The 7500-nt window shown below is 36.3% G+C and overlaps 1 protein-coding gene across 3 annotated transcripts in view; it reads right to left on the reverse strand.

The window, feature by feature from the left end:
- LOC128249592 (uncharacterized) overlaps positions 1-7500 on the reverse strand; it is a 245488-nt gene that overhangs the window by 234571 nt on the left and 3417 nt on the right. For 2 of the 3 annotated variants that reach the window (XM_089365235.1, XM_089365234.1), the window contains exon 1: positions 6055-6416. The exons of the other annotated variant lie outside the window; for it this stretch is intronic. The gene's annotated coding sequence lies outside the window, so the exon portion shown is untranslated. Of the gene's footprint in view, positions 1-6054; positions 6417-7500 lie in introns of those variants that run through there. 3 annotated transcript variants of the gene reach the window in all.

Genomic DNA, 7500 nt, shown 5'->3' on the forward strand with positions numbered 1-7500 from the left:
CGAAAACTTAGGTTTACTACTATTGTGAAGTATAGATGAAAGGTTAAAGAGAGAAGAGTTGGAGTAAATAAAGTCATACAAACATGGTAATAAATTGTCTCTATCTCTCCTCATCTTTGTAAGACCTTGGTACTGACTATCCGTCCTCCATTTCTGATACGTCCGATAACTGTTGCATTTCTGTCTTATAACATTTCTCTCGGTGGAACTAAATGCTTCCTAGACCACAAACTATATTCCACTACTTCAGTCAGCAACTTGTAACTACTAACATTCACCTACTTGTCCTCTCAAGGGAACTTGTTTTCCCCAAAACAAATGATATAGTGAACGTCTGTAGCTTCTCTGAATGGGATTAAGAGGGACGTCCATCCTCCATGATTGAACATAAACCGATTAGCAACTTTACTCTTTGTGTGTCGTGAGGTGGTTTTTAGGCCAATAATGGCACAAATGCCGCAATTACAATGTATGTGTGTTTTTGAGTGTGGTGGTTGTAGTGGGGGTAATGCAAGAACAGGATCAGGAATCGGTTGGGCTTTTTTCCTGTTAGCCATCTTCATATTAATTTTTCTGATCATTTCTGATTCTTAGTGAGGTACTCCAAAGTACACAGCACTGCAACACAATGAGCGATATCGAGCATAATGCTCTTAATTAGACTGCTCTAGATTACACGGTCCAATGCATAACCGAGAGCCAGTTGCTAGTTCTCCGAAAGAAAATCTGTTTAGGGAGTCTGGAAGCGGGTATGCTCGCCACATGTCCACACTAATGTAGTGTTGAAAGGAATTACATAGGGTTCACACTGAATACATTCAAGAGCCGTTATCACCGCCATCTATATTTATGGAGTTCATTTGGATAGAACAGCTACGCTTACACTTAAAACAAAATATATTTAAATGTCACACGTGTAATCACGTAATACACATTGACCAATGACTGTGAGTGTGGTAGAATTAACGAGGCGTTTCCAACCCTTGATTCATTCTGCCACAAACACACGCTCACTAACACAGGCATATTAAATATATGCTTGTGTGTATGTGTGTGAGTTCGTGTGCACACGTGGATGTTGATCCAGCATGGCCTTAGCTGTAATGGCTGAATAAACAAATGAAAATTTACGCGCGTGCGCAAGGCACTTACTCAAACACTATGTGCCTGTATAACTATCAGTATCTGCGCGTGTACGTGTATGTGTGTGTGTGTGTGTGTTTGTGTGTGTGTATGTGTGTGCGTGTGTGTGTGTATGTGTGTGTGTGCGTGCGCAAGATTAAACGAGAAGACTAGGCAAAACTTGAATCTTAGTACGAATCTTATAACAAACTTGACTCTACTCTTAATATAGAAGTGTAATATTAGTAAAGGATCCATGGTTATTCTTAAGCTACCTTTAAAATAGTTGTCCTATATAAGAGAGAGAGAAAGAGAAGGATCGACAAATAAATACACACGTACATACATGTGTACGTATATATGTGTGTGTGTGTGTAAATATGTTTGAACGCATGTATGTATATATACATATGCATGCATGTATGTATGTATGTATGTATAGTATATATGTGTATATACACATGTGCATGACATTCGGTCCGGTGTTCTCCCGGTTCTACAAATCCCTCACCAGTATTAAATTTATTTTGATCAAGCACAAGGACTCAGATCTCAAAGATGGAATACCGTAAGTGTATCAATGGAGTACGATAATGTTAGAGACATGAGTAGTACTTTTAGTACTTGAATAGTTTTTCAACGATTTTCTTTCACTTAGGAACGAACCCGTTTAGTAACGGGTCATGACATTACCGAAGCTACCACTCAGTGGTCAAAATATCTTCTAATTTCGTCAGACACACTTACTGATATTCTTTAGTAAATTTCTTGCTATGGATACCGTTGACGAATAAGGCACTGGACTACACGGCTTGTAACTAAATAGCATATAAATACTATCAGAGAATATATATATATACGATCACTCACATACACAGATTGATGTAGACAGACAAAAACAGATAAGCAAAGGGATATAAACAGATTGATATAGCTAAGCGGCAGATAAGCAGATAGTAAGAGACACAGATATTTAGATAGAGTGGCAGATAGGCTGGCAGACAGAGATAGACAGATAGGCAAAAAGATAGAACAAACAGACGAACAGTTGCACAGACAGATAAGTAAGCAGACATTAAGATTGAAAGACAGGTAAGCAGAGAGAGAGAGAGAGAGAGAGAGAGAGAGAGAGAGAGAGAGAGAGAGAGAGAGATGCGGTTTCGAGTTACCGGAAGTTCAAGTCTCATCATGACTTATTATTTCCCTTCTCAAGTCGACAGATTATGTAGCCATTAAGCATATTGCTAGTCATTTTAGGAAAGATACTATTAAACAAAAGGAATAGATTAATATTCAGTTTTATACATTTCAGACACACACACACACACACACACACACACGTTTTGTACATACATACATACATACATACATACAAACATACAAACATACATACATACATCTTATACGTACACACATTTTATAAATACACCCATACATTTTATACATACATACAGACATTTTACACACACGCGCGCGCACGCACACCCACACACCCACATACGAGATCTTTGTTGTTCTTCCTCACTGTTCACAATTGTCTTTAAAAAATTTCTAATGTATCATATAGATGTAATATTTAACGCCAAATCCGAATTTGTTATTCATTTATTCCAGAAAAATTTTGCATAAATGTTACAGGTTTTCAAAGTTTGATAATTTTCAGAATTTTCAGCCAATCAGAAAACAGCACGTTCGTTGCCTCTTCCATCATTGGGATTGGGGGAAATCGGCATATCAAAATATTGTTACTTCCCTTGTACACGCGCACACATACACGCATATAATCACACAAAGTCCCTTTTACATACACACATATATATTCACACTGCGTTGAAACGGTCCCACTACCAGTTTGCCTTCACCCCTTCCCTCCTTATTCATCCATCACCCCTTCCTTCCTTATTCATCTATCACCTCTTCCTTTCTCATTCATATGTTGTGACGGAGAAAAACACAAGAGTTTATAGTAAGTTATAAGTAAGAAGTTATTATAAGATTATCTTTCTCGTATCTTCTACACCTTCTTGTGCGCATGCGCAGCGTCTTTGTTTACTATGGAAACAAAGCTTTTCGTCACGGTGATGTGTAAAATACTCCCTTGTGATTGGCTAAAGTACCCAAATTTTGCAAATTTTAAAGGCTAATAACTTTGTAATTATGAATTTATAGGGAAAATGAATTTTATTTTCATAATTAGTATACAAAACTTAATCCGTATACCAAATTTGAAAACAATTGGAACAAAATTGAAAACTGACAAAAACCACAAAGATCCCACACGCGTTTGTATTCTAAGATTTGTTAGGGAGAGTTTTAGAATATTTACAGTTTGATATCCCTACAACTTTGCTCGCTCATAACTTTCTAAAATATAAATATTTTTAATATCTTGCATAAGTACTTTCCTAAGGTTTAGGTTACTATCAACCTGATGAAATTTAGAAAAAAAAAAAAAAAAAAGGTGGAATTCCAAGTCCTGCCAACTTTGTCAGCCACAAATTTTCGTAACTCCTGCATTTCGCCCACTTTCCTCAGATTTATATGTTAAAATCAGTATTTCACTCCAAAACATATTTCTGCAAAACGTCATTAAAAAACATGAATTTTAAAGAGAGTTGTGCAGAAATAAATTCGAAAGAGGTTGGGAAAATAGCCACAATCTCTTACAACAGAATTTCCTTCCTTAATGCTATCAATATTAAGCTAATCATAATCTATGCATATTTTCGGACAGGTATATCTGAAAAATGTTCTAAAAAATATGCATTTTTCAGTAAGTTATGCATAAACAACCTCAAACTGTCGTTTGGACTGTCGTTATGAAAAAACGTTTCGCAGATGTAAAAAAACGTTCCTACATTTATGAATTATTTCAATATTTTTTGTTTAATAAAAATTACAGTCTACAGATTATTATTATTATTATTATTATTATTATTATTATTATTATTATTATTATTATTATTATTATTATTTTCTTTATTGGACATGCTATTTTCTGCCGTTAACAAAATGTCAACTTTTTTAATATTGACGCAGGAATGGTAATTCGATTTATAATTTACACTTGAATGATGTATGGATACGTATCAAAAGAATATACATGAAACACAGTTAAATTTTCATTAAATAACGAACGTATTAAAAGTTAACAAATCGCATAATGCATACAAGGATAGTTATGTTCGAAATGTCTTTGATCAGAAATCTGCTGGATTCATTAATCTGCAATATTTCAACGAGGGTGTCACTCGTCCCACAAGAATATCCTTCAAATTACCACCGAATATCCTTCAAATTATGGTATAATCTCTTGAAAATTGACATAGTAGATATTGACAGGCTGTCGGTTACGACGACGGTGTTCCAGTTGATTCGATCAACGGAAAACCTTCCTATTAATGTGCAAGTCGCCAAGCACTCCACAGACATGCGCGTCCTTAACGTGTTCTGAGAGAGATTCAACGTGACACAGAATGAGACAAGGCTGGCCTTTCGAAATACAGGTAGAACTCATTTTTGCGAGCTGAATGGGCTAGTATTTTTCAGCCGGGGTTCCCCGGAACCCTAGGGTTCCGCAAAAGGGTCCTAGTAGTTCCGCGAGAAAGACTGAGATAAGCTATATATATCAAAAGGAGATATACACATATATATATATATATATATATATATATATATATATATATATATATATTACACACACACAGACACACACACACACACACATATATATCAAAAAGATGCGTTATAATACTATTCCACGGCCATACTAACAATCCAATATATATGACACACACGCACACGTACACACACATATATATAAGCATATATGTGTGTGTGTGTGTGTGTGACATTTACCACGTGAACTACGATGAAAAAGTATGAAGAAGGTATGGTATATAATTTTTTTTTGTGTAGGGGTTCCTCAAGACATGTAATTTATTTTAAGGTTTACGGAAGGGTAAAAAGGTTGAGAAACACTGGGCTAGAGCAACGTGAAATAAAGTGTTTTCCTCAAGGACAGAACGCATCGCTGAGAATCGAACTCACATCCTTACGATAGTGGGTCGAACACTCTAGCCATTAAAGCCACCAGCCTTCATTTAAGATGCATGTATGTATGTATGTATGAATGTATGTATGTAAGTATGTATCAGCGTAAATATGAATACATATACATATCTGCCGAACTGAGGTTAAACAACAAAGATGGAATATATAATTTCGTTCTACATTCATTGATTGAATAAAAGGTGGAGTGTTCACAGCTGGAACACTTTTGACCATAAGATCGTTTGGCTCAGGGTTAATTAAGGATTAAACAACAAGGAAAGACATATTATACATTCGTAGGTGGTCATGGCTGGAGCATCTTTGATCAAAGGTTCTGTTGTGACCAAAATTGAATTTTTTTAATAATAACAAAAAGAAAGAACGTTTAATAAAATAGTCTTAGATACACTATGTCTGAATATAAAATAGGAGGATATATACAGATGGAACGCCTTTACTTTGATTAGAGCTGACCTGGGGTTCGTTAATTACAACAAAAACAACGCACACAACTAAAAGAGCAAGGAAAAAAGGACACATTAACAAATATAGTCTTTGCTACATTATGTTCGAATAAAAGGCATGAGGACCACAACCGAGAGATCTTTGAGCACAGGTCTTCTGGATCAAGACTGATCTAAGTGTAAATAAACAAGAAAAGGAGAGATAAGATATTGCAATGTTAGATACACAATTACTAAATAAAAGACTGCCTGGTCATGATTGGAACGTCTTAGATTATAAGGCTGGTCAGACGAGGATGACCTCGTGTGTGTGTGTGTGATGAATAACAACAACAATTAATAAATAAACATGATGAAAATTCATGATAAACGATAAACGGAACAAGCTATGAGATTGACAAGATGGCGTTCCTACCCTCTTTTTCATTTCCTTCATCGTCGTTGTTTTTCGTTCTTTTTCTCTCTCTCTCTCTCTCTCTCTCTCCTTCTTTTCCATTTCATTGTTTCAACTTATGTTTCCTCTTTCGTTCTTCTTTCATCTGTGCTTCGTCTTTCAGTTCACTCCTCTCTGGTTTGACCACCGAATGGGGACCAACCGTTTCCATGCGGGAGGCGGGGTTTGGGGAGGTTGTGTCTAGTAAAGAAATAGGTTGATACAGAACACAGAACCAGCTGTGGAATATCATGTTTCATATATCAGCCGCCTCGTCGCTATTACTGACCCTTCTTTTCTTCTTCCCTCGAGGGATAAGGTGGACAAAGAAATGTTAATGTTAAATGTCGGAATACATTGAAAGCGACATACGAGATAAGGTGAATAAAATAAAAACAACAACAACAACAACAACAACAACAAACGCAGCAAGAAAAATGAACACCAACGATAACAACAACAAGGAACCCTACCTCCAACTACAAAATATGTGGGAGTGGACGGTAGTTGATTGATGAAGGAAGCCGAATAGAGGAAGATAAATTACAGAAAACTGAGTACTGGTTAAAAGTTGTAAAGCATACGCATTAACTTGGTTGTGTGGATAAGACGCTTGCTTTGCAATCCCATGCCTTCGAGTTCTAAAGACACATATATAGGTGATAAAGGATATATTTTTCCTCCCTCTTCATCCATTACATTTGCATTCACATCTAAGTTACTTATAAGAAATCTATCCGAATATTTGATTTGCACTTTATTCTATCGACCATGTAAGAATAAATGAAAGATAAGCTTGATATCAGCGGGATTTGAAAGCGTAAGACGGGATGTACTTCGGACATTAAAAAAATACCATCTAGCTCGAGTCTTAACTTCCACCCTCATAAGGAAGAAATCATAGGGAAGAGAGATCTAATTCGTGTACATAAAAGGCAATGGCTGCGTGGTTAACAAGCTCGCTTTGCAACCACATGATTCTAGGTTTAGTACCACTGCGTGGCATTTCGGGTAAGTGTCCTGCTCTGACCAAGTTCCTCATAAATGAATATGATAGTCGTGTGTGTATGTGTGTCGCCCTAATTCTTCGAAACGCTTAGTTTAGAATAGGAGCAACTGATGAAGGAAATATTCTCTATGTGGCCTGTTTGTTTTCTGTGTTCTGTTTATATTCTGTTTTTCTTTTTGTCCACGTTCTTTTGTGACGTCCTGGTACAGCGTTGGCGATTTTTTTCCTCCGTCTTCCTTTTCCTTTGGACTTTCCTCTGTCTCCTGTTTCTGAAGAAGAGCTTTCCTCGAAACGTAAAACTATCTTCCCTGAGCGTCTGTTAATACTTTGCACGTACCAATTACACGCGTTGTTTTTTTCTTGTGCATTTTCGTTTTTTTTATTTACTATATGTGTCTGTGTGTTTGTGTGTGTATGTG

The sequence above is a fragment of the Octopus bimaculoides genome, chromosome Z (assembly GCF_046866305.1).
Source record: "Octopus bimaculoides isolate indiv1 chromosome Z, ASM4686630v1, whole genome shotgun sequence".
Lineage (NCBI taxonomy): Eukaryota > Metazoa > Mollusca > Cephalopoda > Octopoda > Octopodidae > Octopus > Octopus bimaculoides.